The sequence below is a fragment of the Saimiri boliviensis genome, chromosome Y (genome assembly GCF_048565385.1).
Source record: "Saimiri boliviensis isolate mSaiBol1 chromosome Y, mSaiBol1.pri, whole genome shotgun sequence".
NCBI classification, from domain to species: Eukaryota; Metazoa; Chordata; class Mammalia; order Primates; family Cebidae; genus Saimiri; species Saimiri boliviensis.
Window position 1 is genome coordinate 12,502,714 of NC_133471.1, and position 14,370 is coordinate 12,517,083.

At 36.8% G+C, this 14,370-nt stretch overlaps 1 pseudogene; it reads left to right on the forward strand.

The window, feature by feature from the left end:
- Positions 1-892: 892 nt before the first annotated feature.
- Positions 893-14,370, forward strand: part of LOC141583071 (coagulation factor XIII B chain-like) — a 36,403-nt pseudogene continuing 22,925 nt past the window's right edge.

Below are 14,370 nucleotides of genomic sequence, written 5' to 3' on the forward strand. Positions count from 1 at the left end.
CCCTGAAGTAGTTCTTGGATCCAAAATTCATGATGCCAGTCTCTACATCCTGGTTTGTCCATCCAAGTGGGAGCCCCAAGTTAATCCTGCCTCCTATCCACCATATTTTTCTATTTTGTATTTTACATTAAAATTCATTAGCATGTGAACTCCATGAGGGCAAAAATTTTATGTATGTATGTATGTATGTATTTATTTATTTATTTATTTTCTTTTACTGCTAACTACCTCAATACTGTTACATATCCTGCCATTTTGTGGACATTCTAAATATTTCTCAAAAATGAATGTTGATATATTACAGTGCTTATCTCACCATCTGGCACAAAGTACAAACTCTCTAAATGTCAAATATTACTATTTTAGGAATTTTAAATAATATGATGCTATTTTCAATAATACTTTTCTGTCATTGCTTGAGACAACTATGAATATAAATCTCTTTAAGAAGTGCAATCTAGACCACCACGTATTTCAACATCAGGTATCCATTAGCTCATGTTCCTAAGTTCATCATTTTACTTGATCAATATTGGTAAAGATCCATGGCCACAAGTGAACTTTAATCTATGAATTTACAACTGGGAACTTAGGTTGAATATTTACCTAGTTTTTTATGCAGCCTGTGTTAATTATTTATTCTGCTGCTATTGATGAGCAAATCAATTATAATGGTATTATTGGACTCTGGCAAGATAAGTAATGCCAATTACTATCATTGTGTTATTTTAAAATTATTTGAAAATATTTTAAGTGAAATATAAGACTTGCTACAAAAGGACTTAGGCAGATGTAAATTATTAACTTTTTCCTCATGAGAAGTATTTTATACTTAATGACAAATTCCTAGTGGCTAGAATTGTTAAAATATTTGTGAAGCACACCACTGAGGATGAGATTGAAAAACTTTTCTCATCATACTAATAATCTCAGGAGAACTCTATGCAGAAGGTAAAATTAACCCTCAATATTCTTTATTCTCTAAAACATATAAATGGAGAATCTAATATTTATACAACCAAAGTCTTACTATACTTTCATTTTAATATATCAATTGTATAGCATACCTTTTATAAATATAACTTTTAATAATATTTAAACCTTTTCCTGTGAGCAAAATTACTAATAAATACAGTAGCATAAGCCAGAAAAACAAAATAAAACAAAAATGCTTATATCTCTAGGTTTGGGGACAGGAGATCAGGATCTAAATACTTGTAAAATGTTTTCAAGCTACAGTACGTCCATTTCAAAGTCACATGTTAACATTAATTCTAAATCTATGCTAGAATTCCTAATACTGACAAAACTTGGACTATTTTAATTATGTTCATAATGTGGGAAAATTGAAAAAGAAATAGCCATAAATAATGAGCAAGATTTTCTACTTTTGAGACTTTGATTTTTATCCCAATGAATTATTCATTGTTTGAAGACATTAAGTATTGATTAGTAGGACGACCATATAATTGCTTGTACAAACAGGGACACTGTTGAGAGTAAAAGAGGGGTCCGGTCCCGACCTGCAGGACAACAACAGGAGCTCGAAGGGAGAGAGTGGGGATGGATGGGAACAGGAGACGCGAAGAATGGAGACAAGACAGGAGTCTGACCAAGTCTCATGTATTGTTGCTAAGCTCACAGCTTAAATAGGCGCAGGCAGAGAGGCGGGGCAAGGGTAGCTTGCGGTTGGGAAATTCTGGCCTACGTAAGTTTCAGGAAACTGAAACTTATCAGCAGGAAACAGAAACCGAAACTTTACTGAAACTTATCAGTGGAGAAACAGAAACTGAAACATTACTGAAACTTATCAGTGGGGAAACTGAAACATGACTGAAACTTATCAGAGGGGAAACAAAGACTGAAACTTGTCAACAGGAAACATTAAACTGAAACTTATGCAAACCACAACATGGCTGAGCAGATCACAAAATGGCGGCTGTTGCTGCCCACAGGTCCCCCTTTTTTATTTTATTTAGAAATTAGGCTGAGGGGTAGTTATGCCCACGGGAACCGTGCCTGTCTTAGGTCAGAGGACCCCACATGAGAGAACATTAACTCCTTATCCATCGCGGGGAGGGGAGAAACGTTTTCCTCCCTATCTTAGGCGGAGTGTCCTTACTCATGCTCCTCAGTTGCCCGTCATTGGCTAGCCGGTTCAGCTCACTGGGTGACCTGAGAGGAGAGGTACAACCTTTGTGTTTTATGAATCAAGCTCCATCTCTAGGTCTGCCATTTCCAGCCCCTGGTAATGGACCTGAATGGGCTGCATCTTTATGGCCTCAATTTGTGATCTTAAGAAGCTCATGAGTTTGCTGGATGAATAACATCATTTTGTTGACTCCTAAAAAGGAAAAAGATAGAAGACCCTCAGGGCTCGGTGTCGTCCCTGGGTGGAGTTGGTTTTTCGGATTCTTTGGTATCTACTTGCTTTACAAGTCTCTTGGGAAGCCACCTGGCCGAATCGGCTTCCTTGGCATAAATGCACACCGATCCTCGACCCCAAATCAGGACCGGGTCCGGGCCATGCCATGCGCCCGTCATGGGCTCTTTCCACATTACCAATGCATAATGGCTTTTGGATTCAAAATGCCAGTGTCGATCGGCAGCAGAGTGTCCTTCTTGATCCAGTGTTAAAAAATTTAAAATAAATAAGGAGTGTGATAAAAGGTTTTTTGGTGATCCCTTATGGGGGTACCATTCCCCCTTTTTTATTTTATTTAGAGCGGTTTTTATGGTGAGATGAGCTCTTTCTGCTATGCCTTGTCCCTGGGGGTTGTACGGGATGCCTGTAACATGTTGAATGTTTAGGTGAGTACAGAATTGAGTGAAGGCTGTACTGACATAATCAGGCCCGTTGTCAGTTTTGATTTCACGTGGACACCCCAGGGATGCAAAGGCAGTTAAAAGATGAGCAATAGCATGTTTTGTGGCTTCTCCAGTTTGCAAAGTGGCAAAGATATATCCACTACAAGTATCAATGCAGACATGAACATATTTAAGATTTCCAAATTCTGGGATGTGGGTGACATCCATTTGCCAAAGGGCGTGAGGTAGGAGGCCTGGAGGGTTAACTCCAAGATGTGGGACCGGTAAGTGAGGGGCACATTGTGTGCAGGACTTTACTATTTGTCGGGCTTGTTCTCTAGTTATGTGATGGAGTAGTCTTAAGGATTGAGCATTAAGATGATGCAAGTTCTGCGAATGTTGTGCTTGAGCTACAGGGGTGTTAGGGAGTTGAACTAACAGAACACGGGTGGCTAGGTCTGCCTTGGCATTTTCAGAGGCTAATGGACTGGGTAAGCCTGAATGAGCACGTAAATGTCCAATGTAGAAAGGTTGTGTTCTGGAAATTAATAGTCTTTGTAGTTGAGAAAACAGTTTTGCAGCGGTCGAGGTGTGTTTTATGAATGGGACTGTTTCTAACTTTGGGACAGAGGTAGCAATGTATGCACTGTCTGTATAAACATTGAGAGGATGATTGGGAAACATGGAAAATGCAGCTATAACTGCATGTAGCTCTGCTAATTGGGCAGACGAAGATTGGGATTGAAAGCTGATAGTTTGGTTTGGGGTAACAAAGGCTGCAAGCCCTGTGGATGACCCGTCAGTGAAAATGTAATTCCATTTGGAAGGGGATGAAGTCTGGTATTTTTAGGAAAAATGAAATCATGTCTGTTGGCAAAATCTAGAAGCGTATTGGGAGGATAATGATTATCCAGGTTGCCAGTATATGAGGCAAGTGCAATGGGCCATGCTTCAGTATTCTGCATGAGCCAATGGATCTGCTGTTTGGTATAAGGTTGGACAATGTTGTTAGGTTCCTGTCCGAAATATTCCTTGCCTAGGGTTCTTCCTTTGGTAATTAGACTGGCTACCATAAGGTTCAATGACTTTAGTGGGCATATTAGGTAGATGGATCCACATAAGTGGAGCAGTTTGCCAGAAAACAGTTGTGGGAGATAATGAGGTATGACATATAATAAATTCGAGTGATTTGTCAATATCGAAAAAGGTGATGGTTTGGTTATTGATCGCTTGATTAACTAAATTGATAGCGGATTTTGCTTCAGGGGTAAGTCGTCTTAAAGAAGTAGGACTGGGATCCCCTACCCATGTATCATATAGGGGCTTGAGATCAGCTTTGCATAATTTTAGATAAGGTAACAGCCAGTTTATGTCACCCAATAATTTTTGAAAATCATTGAGGGTTTTTAAACAGTCTTTTGAGTCGATAGGCGAGTTCCACTTAACTGGAATCCTAGGTAGGTATAGGGATCAGTAAGTTGCACCTTCTCTGGGGCGATGACTAATCCACTAGCAGTAAGGGCAGTTTGTAGACTTTTGAAACAAGACAAGACCACCTCCTCTTTTCCTGCTGCTAAAAGTATATCATCCATATAATGGATTACGTATACATCCTTCCAACCTTTTCTAACTTCAGCAATGGCGATGGCCACATACGACTGACATAAGGTGGAACTGTTGGCCATGCCCTGAGGCAAAACCTTCCATTGACATCTCTTCATAGGCTCTTTAAAGTTAATTGTGGGAAGGCTGAAAGTGAAACACTTACAATCCTCTGGATGGAGAGGGATAGTAAAGAAACAGTCTTTTAAGTCTACAATAACTTTGTAGGATCCCAGAGGTATGCCTACAGGGGAAGGGAGGCCGAGTTGTACACAAATATACATCACCCTGTTCCAGGGTGCCCAGGGATATTAATTCCAGCCAAACTTGGTTATACTCATTTTTTTTTATACCACAGACATATTTATAAACGAAAATGTAGCATCACCATAAACAGCTGAAGCTAGACTATCTACAGACAAAATTAGCAACAAATCTGATGCACTGTAAATTCAAGTCCTCAGGACAACAAAAGTGATTAAGCAAGACCTCAAGTAACAATGTTAATGCCATTTACGAAGGAAAAAACTGATACAAAGACATTCAAAACCTGAACATCACTTGGCATGTAAGGGAAAAAAAAAAAAAAAAAAAAAAAAAAAAAAAAAAAAAAAAAAAAAAAGCAATTCCCCTGACTTTTTCTCCTTGCCCTCTTTGGGTTCTGGTTTTTCCAAAACTAACGAATCATTTTCTTTAAAGGGGGGGGCTTTTATCGGACAAATTTTTGCATGAGTCCCTCAGGCAAGTTTCCTCTTGGATTATGACATTAGCAATGACTGGATCATCATGTTTTTGGAAAATGATCTCATTTATCAGATTCCAGTATGAGAAAGCAGTTACAGGGACCTTTTGAGGCCCGAAAGCATCATGATAATCTTTTAGGACATCCCCTACTCTTTTCCAACATCTTTGATCTATGGTTCCTTCTTGAGGGAACCAGGGGCAAACATCCTTAATATAATCAAAATATTTGATTAACCTGTTTACTTTCACCTTTACTCCTCACGCCTTTAATACTTTGCCGAGTCCTTCAACAAACAACTCATGCTGACTAATTTCCTGACCCATAATATCGTCCTTCACTTACCAGAGAGCAAGGCCGCAGCAGGTTCCCGCGGTGACTCCCCTGGATTTCTACCTTCAATCTGGCCGGCTTCGACGACGTCCCTCAAGGTGTCCCTCTTACTTTGAGCCCCACGTTGGGCGCCAGACTGTCCCGACCTGCAGGACAACAACAGGAGCTCGAAGGGAGTGGGGATGGATGGGAACAGGAGATGCGAAGAATGGAGACAAGACAGGAGTCTGATCAAGTCTCGTTTATTGTTGCTAAGCTCACAGCTTAAATAGTCCCAGGCAGAGAGGCGGGGCAAGGGTAGCTTGCGGTTGGGAAATTCCGGCCTACGTAAGTTTCAGGAAACTGAAACTTATCAGCAGGAAACAGAAACTGAAACATTACTGAAACTTACCAGTGGGGAAACTGAAGCATTACTGAAACTTATCAGCGGGGAAACAAAGACTGAAACTCGTCAACAGGAAACATTAAACTGAAACGTATGCAAACCACAACATGGCTGAGCAGATCACAAAATGGTGGCCATTGCTGCCCACAGGGTCCTATTGATAATTGTTTGAACACGTATAAATCAAGACTTTCCAAACAAACCAATACCTATGGACTCCCTATTAGAACGCTTTATAGTCATATTGTCCAGTGTGTATGCTTAGTGTGAAAGTATGAAGGAGGCAGTGTACACGGGTATGTTGTTTAGGAGCGATTATCAATATTATCAGATCGTAGGATGAAGAATCCAGAGACGCTATTTGCATTAGCAAGAGTGAACATACAAAGAAGGAAACTACAGCAATAAGGCTTTTCTAAAATAAACATCTTAGGGCATTTGTTGAAATTAAATATATAAGTTTTAATTGTATTTTAATTGAATAATTTACTGTAAATTTTCTGCCAAAACATCTAAGATTAAAATTATAAAAGTGAAAGACACAGAATTAATTTTATTTGATACCCTTAATTCTATAATGGGATGATTTTTGCATGAATTTATTTTGATTTTATTTTTCTGTCTAAATAGGGAAATATTAGCAGATATAATTGCCTGTTACCTATAACATAAAGACATTGAAATACTCTACTGAATTTTCTGATTACTATAACGTTATAGTGCTGTTTTACATAACAAAATAAGTAAACTGCTTAAAGACTGAGACACTAATCTTATTTTTGCCTGCTTCTCTCAACTCTCATTGTGAACTTCAGGGGCAAGAATTCAGTTAATTGTATTTCTCATTTCCTGGTATGCAATTATTATTAACTTATGAAAGCTCACGCTCTTGCTTTACTTACACATTTTATCCCCTCATTCCTAGCCTTGAAGTCCATTTCCCCTGGACCTACTATAATGTTTTGACATGTTACTCTAGTTCTCTCAACCACAAATAGCTCTGAAATGAATATTATAATATAACCAACTTATCTTTCTGTGAGAATATGGTCAGTCTGTATTCACTCACAGGTGAAATGACTGAGTCTATTCTTGTACTTGATTTCTGTGAGTCGTGACAGATTACTTAGGCAGAATGGCAGTTTCAAATTATATCATCTCTGAGAGACGGTATCAATTGCTGCTTCTCATCATCCTCACCATCACCTCATGTTGTCCGTCTTTGTACTGGTTGCCATGCTATTATTTGTAATGTGAAATCCAATTTTTATTAATTTACCATTCTCTGATTGCTAATGTGTACATCTCTTCATATACCTTTTTAGATGATCAGACCTCAGTGATTTCCTGGTTTATAATTACTATATTCCTCACATTTCTCAATAATGTTTTTTTCCTCAGGAATTCATATTCTCCAAGGCATTCAAGCCTCCTTAACAATTAATGTGCCTAGACTGGTGGTGGAGAGAGATATCCCAGGACAGAGTGTTTAAAGCCACAGCCTAGGATTGTTGTGCAAAGAATACTTTGCTGCCCCTCCCTGACAAGCAACTGTGCCCGTCAGAGAAAGTCCTTGTGTATTCACCATTGCATTGCTATTTTGGAAGAGCCTTTTTATTGTAAATTCCTTGGGTTCTTGAGTGTGAAAAATGGTGAGAATTCTCAGAAAATGGGAACTTTCCTGCCCGTGTTTTTCTGTCTGCTCCATCAGATGCTGGAAGTTTGGTTACTCATCATTCCACATGCATTTCCTTCAAAACTAGGCTAGCATTACTTTTATTCTATGTCTCACGGTAGCATTAGTATGCAGTGACCAACTTAGGCACTGAAGCCACAGTAATCACACTAGATCCAGCCCTTCTTTTATCCATGACTGCCCATGTTTCTTCTCAACACAGCTCCTAGGGTTGTTCAAGCATTTCTTTAAGTGTTTTTATGATTTTAAGATCTTCAACACAAAGACATATTTTTTAAAATATGTGCTTGATTTAGAGTATAATATATCCAGTAAAATGCAAAAAAATTCTAGGATACACTTCTATAATTTTTTATATAATTTTACACCATGCAGATTAAGGTATAGAACACCGACAGCACCCTAGAAACATAACTGATGCCTGTAGGGCACTAAACCCCAAAGATAACCAATTGGACTTCTTTTATGAGGGAATAGTTTCTCTTCTTTTAAAAACTTATGCAAATTTATACATAAGTCATAGGTAACTGGCATCTTTCACTCAATATTATGTTTATGAGAATCGCCATTCACTCATTTCTGTTGTATAATATTCCATTGTATACATCGTGTAAAGTGTGTTTATCTTTTCCTATTTCTGGACATTTAGATTGTTTCCAGGTTGGACTATATGAATAGTGCTGTTACAAACATTCTTTTACATGTCTTTTGGTATACAAATATATACTTTTTAAATTAGGAATATGGTTTGTCCATGTTTTACGCTAATAAATATTGCAAAAGTGTTCTCTCATAGAGTTTGATCTAATTTGTACTTACAATTGTATAAATATGAGAGTTCTAGTTTCTTCAGTTCTTCACCAGTCATTGAGATAGCCTGTCTTTTTCATTTCAGCTATTCTATTGGATATGCAGTACTATCTCATGTTGATTTAAATTTGCATTTCTCTCATGACTAATATCGCTAGGTACTAGGTCTCTGACCATTTAAATATCCTGCTTTGGTCGGGCACGGTGGCTCAAGCCTGTAATCCCAGCTACTCAGGAGGCTGAGGCAGGAGAATTGCCTGAACCCAGGAGGAGGGGGTTGTGGTGAGCCGAGATCACGCCATTGCACGCCAGCCTGGGTAACAAGAGTGAAACTACATCTAAAAAAAAAATCCTGTTTTGCAAAGCTCTTGCTAAAGTATTCTATTCATTTAAATTTGTGGTCAGTTTGTTTTTATTTTTTGAAAATGCTAATTATTTGAAAATTTTTAATGAGTTTGCATATGTTAAGGAGAAACTTTATTCCTGGCTTGTGCTGTCTAATTACAATGGGCATTAGCCACATACAGCTATTAGAGACACTACTTAAAATGTCACTGGCCCAAGATCATATGTACCTTAACTATAAATACATAGGGAATGTTAAAGAGTTAGTAACCAAAAAGGAGAATGTAACATATTTTCAATATATTGGGTCAATTAAAATATATTATAAAAATTAACTTCAGCTCATCCTTTATATTTTTATGAATGTGACCATTAGACATTTTTTAAATTACATATGTGACTTTCAATACACATCTAGTAGGAAGTGCAGGTGCAGTGCAGTGGCTTATCTCTTGTAATTCCAGTGCTTTGGAAGGCCACGGCAAAAGGATCCTTTGAGTCCAGGAGTTCAAGACCAGCCTGAGCAACATAGCGAGACCCACTTCCCCATGTCTACAAAAGATAAAGCATACTTTAGCCAAGTGTGGTGGCATGCGCCTGCAGTCCTAGCTACAGGACAGGAGGATTGGTTAAGCCTAGAGGCTCCCAGTGGCCATGAGCTATTATTTCAGCACTGCACTAAAGCTTGCATAACAAGGAAAACTCTGTGTCTAATAAGAAAAAGAAAATACTGTTCCACAAAGTTAGCAGAGCTTGCCTGAAGAAGTGGTCTGCTAAGTTTTATCATGACTGGTGGATTTTTAAAGTAACTTGCAATTATGGTAAAAGGACTGCTTGAATTGTCACAAAAGTACCTTAAACATTTAATAAATATAAGTACCAGTTGAAGTTGCTCTAAATACTTTAAATTAGTTTGTCTTGTCATCTGATTATAAATTTTGTGTTTTTAGAGATTTTTTTTTCCATTTTCAGCTTGACATTTGCTCATTTCAGAGAAACCCTGTGGTTTTCCTCATGTGGAAAATGGAAGAATTGCCCAATATTACTCCACTTTTAAAAGCTTTTACTTTCCAATGAACATAACAACAAAATTGTCATTTTTCTGCTTGGCTGGTTAGACCACCAAAAGTGGGAGACAAGAAGGGCAAACCACATGTACAGCAGAAGGCTGGCCTCAGAACCAAGGTGCTTTAGTAAGTCAGCTGAATGTGTCAACTCAATGTTACAATACTCAAAGAAATTTGTTTACAAAACTACGGGTCCAATGAAAATGGAAAGTGATTAAACATTTTAGTAGAGAAAATAACAAAATAACTAGTAAACCGTCTTTCTACAAATTGAAAGCATAATTTGAATTCTGGTAAATAATGCTGTTATGTTAAAATGTTATTTTCTTTATCTGTTTTTAATAATACTCTGCTGAAGGGAATAGGGTAATAACTGAAATTGTTATTTATCACATTACAAGGGGAAAAGATGTAATTTACTTTAAGTAATGAGAAACTTATTTTGATAATTAAGCACAGGATGCCAGAAAAATGCTTGAAACACTGGTCTCTGGAAGGCAATATTGCTACTCCAATGCTTTATCATTTGTAAGACTGATCTCTTCTTTGTATACCAACTTCTCTCATGATATCCATTGAAAGCTGTGTTTTTCAATTTTGAATGAAAGTTTGAGTTCAAATTTGTGAGAAGGTAATCTAATTGACTCATTTTATTACTTTATGTCAGGCTACACTATCGTCAAACTATCAATTATCTTCCACTAGGGAAGGTGACCCAGAGTAGGGGGCTTTGATTGAGTTAGTTTCATGTAAAAGAGGGCATCAAATATGGTTATCGCAGTTGATACATTTAGCAAACCTGCCTAGAAGCAGATGTGGTGGGGATATAAATTACTATAAGAACTAAAAATAGTAAATACAAAGAAAGTCAGTATTAGATTGAATCCATTTTCAAAAAAATACGCAGATATTTCCAAAATGAAATTACTAATATTAACATTACGCTTTTGGCTTAATTTTAGAAGTTAGTAAAACACAAGCTCAGTTTCATTATTAAGTTAAACAAATAAATATTTTCCCATAGAAAAATGCATTAAGCCTGAGTTGAGTAATGGTTACATCTCTGATGTAAGGTTATTATACACAATTCAAGAGAGCATGCATTACCATTGTGCTTCAGGATACAAAACCAGTGGAGGAAAGGATGAAGAAGCAGTTCAATGTCTCTCTGATGGATGGTCTTCTCAACCAACGTGTAGGAAAAAAACATGGTATAATATGCATTTCCTAAAACTAAAGAGGCATTTTTTATTTAATAGAATTTATTTTTCATTATGTCTGCAATGCAGGAAGTTGATATTACGTCACTTTTCTCAAGTGCGAAGTGATTCCTTAATCCAAATGTTCTCAATCCCTACAACACACCTACACCAATAATTCCTACTTTGCACCAATAAAAGGAATTGGAATGGAATAAAATGAAAGAAGCTTTTTCTTTTCTTTTCTTTCTTTGAGATGGAGTCTTGCTCTGTTGCCCAGGATGGACTGCAGTGGTGCAATCTCGCTCACTGCAACCTCCACCTCCTGCGTTCAAACGATTCTCCTGCCTCAGCCCCCTGAATAGCTGGGACTACAGGTGCGCACCACCGCACCTGGCTAATTATTTGTATTTTTTAGTAGAGATGGGGTTTCACCATATTGTCCAGGCTGATCTTGAACTCCTGATATTGTTGCCCGCCTCGACCTCCCAAAGTGCTGGGATTACAGCCGTGAAGCACCACATCTGAGTAAAAGAATTTTTTTTTCTTTCTTTCTATGTCACTATGTCCTTCATTACAGAAGAATTTAAAATCATGTACATTATTTTATGTTGTGAACCACTGTCAGATATACTTAAAGATAATTCAATAACTTAAATATATGTATACTCTGTTAGTATGTTGTTTAAATTGTACAAATGCATAGACAGCACATACTTTAACGATTGCTACTACACAAGCTGTCAGTTGAATTTTGGCCTTTGGTTAAGCACTTGTAGACCAGAATTTTAAGAACAGCAACCTGGTATGGTCAGGTCAATAGGTGTATGAAAAAAGAGAATAGAGAGGCAAAGAAAACCTGGGCCTCTTTTTCAATTTTGCTAAGAGTTGATTTTACAATATATTCTTAAGATTCATAAAAATACATTTTAAGATTTTTAAATATTCTAGGTTATTAAAAAGGTTTATAAAATAAATTACTTTTGTAATTTTAGAAACATGTTTGGCTCCTGAGTTATATAACGGAAATTATTCCACAACACAGAAAACATTCAAAGTGAAGGACAAAGTACAATACGAATGTGCCACTGGTTACTACACAGCTGGAGGAAACAAGACCGAGGAGGTAGAATGTCACACATACGGATGGCCTGTCACACCGAAATGTACCAGTAGGTTCTCATTTAGAATAAAATCTATTTTCACCTTGAAAACTTTCTCTCCTAGAAAAGTGTATTTAAGTTGTCACACTAAATATGTTTCATTTTCCATACTTTTTGCCTTTATTTTTAATTATGTTGATAGCAGTCTTTGATAGTTTAAAGTTCTCAAGTAGAAAAAATTCATTTTAACTCACAAGATTACATTAAAATAAGAGTAATGCTATTTAACAAATACATAAACTGAATTCATAAGCTTTTCTGGCAAATTTAATTTCTATTCTAGACCTATCATATAAATAGAAAGGGAATTTGGTTATAGCAGAAAAAATAACAAGTGTCTGTATTTTATTCATTCTTTCATTTGTAGTATCAAAGGGTCTTCTTTAAGATTAATTGAAAATGGTCATTTTCATCCTGTAAAGCAAACCTATGAAGAAGGAGATGTCGTTCAGTTTTTCTGTGATGAACATTATTATCTCAGTGGATCAGAATTAATTCAATGCTATAGCTTTGGTTGGTACCCAGAATCTCCTGCATGTGAAGGTAAAATGTCTGACACCTAATTTTTTTCCTGGGTCCTATTTTTTAAAATAAGCATTGTCTTTTAAATTAGTGCTATTTTCAGCAATCTGTAATGTATTCCATCTGAATAAATCTCTGTTTTGTATTACTTTGTAAAGAAGTATATCTTTTAAATGTATTATTTTAAAATCTCTATTATACATTTTAAAGCCCTTATTATAACAAATAACTTTTCTTACTGGGAATTGTTCGAGTAATTAGTCAAATCTGACAGTTTTGCAAGGACACTTTCTCTTAATTTGCCATATACTTCCAGATGTAAAAGTTAGTCTCCAAATAGTGAGATAGAAAGCAGAACAAAAAAAAAAAAAAAAAAAAAAAAAAAAAAGAAGAAGAAGAATCCCCAGAAGTGAAAATGGAAAAGAGGCATCTAGTAAAAGCTACCCCAAAATGTCATATCTATGGTCACATTTCTATTACTAAATGTGTCTAACAGGTAATGCAGAAGACATCCATAGTTATTTAAACACACCTGGATAGGAGGGTCCTAACTAGCAGAATATACAGATATGAAGAAAAAAAAAAATGCTATAATGTGACAAATGGTACAATCAACTCAGGTACAAAGTGACAGAATAAACATTAGAGATTCTGATTGGTATGCTGTGGAATAACATTCACAGAGGTGATGGATAATATTTAGATTCGGTCTTAAGAGACAAATAGGAGTTTGAGGATTGGAATGATAGGGTGAGACAAGGGTTTTATAGTCCTTTTTTACTTTTTTATATATGCGATATAATGTCTATTGACAGGCAGGTGAAAAATATGAAGGTAGAACTTGGAAGAAAATGGTGAACATTTTGAAACAGGTGCTAGAAAAATGAATGAAGGCTCTGACCAGGGTTTGCAATGGGATTGCCGGGAACTATCCTAATTCCCTAAAGGGACTGAACAGTAGTAACCTTAAAGAGTTTGTAGTTTTTCATTTGTGCTCAACATCCTTAATATAGTAGTAGAGATTCTTTTTAAGCAAAAATTTAAAAGCCTATTATTTCTTTCCTTTTTTCTTTTTGAGTGGGAGTCTCCCTGTGTCGTCCAAGCTAGAGTGCAGTAGCACGATCTTAGCTCACTGCAATCTCCACCCACCACCATACCTGGCTGACTTTTTTTGTGTACTTTTAGTAGAAACAGGGTTTTGCCATGTTCAGATTGTTCTCGAACTCCTGACCTCAGGTGATCTGCAGACCTCGGTCTCCCAAGTTGCTATTTCAATAGTAAATGGCAGATATCCTTAAGGCATTTTATATCCCTCTCTTCCAATTTAGCCAGCATGACAACTTGCCTATTTTCTCTGGTAAGCAATGATTAGGCATACAACAGGTAGTGTTGTGGGCTGAGTTATATCTCTCCTACTCCTCCCGAAATATAACCACATTATAACACTAGGAACCACTAAATGTTACTTCACATGGTAAAAGACACTTTGAAGTTAACAATCTTAAGGGAGGAATATTATTTGGAATTTTTTTTTTCAGACTCTAAATAGAATCACAAATGCTCTTACAGAAGGGAGGCAGAGGGAGATTGACTACAGAAGAGGAAGCAGGAGATGTGACAATGGAAGCCACAGGTTGCAATGTTTTGAGGAAGGGGTTCTGAGCCCAGTAATACAGGTAATTTCAAGAAACTAGAAAA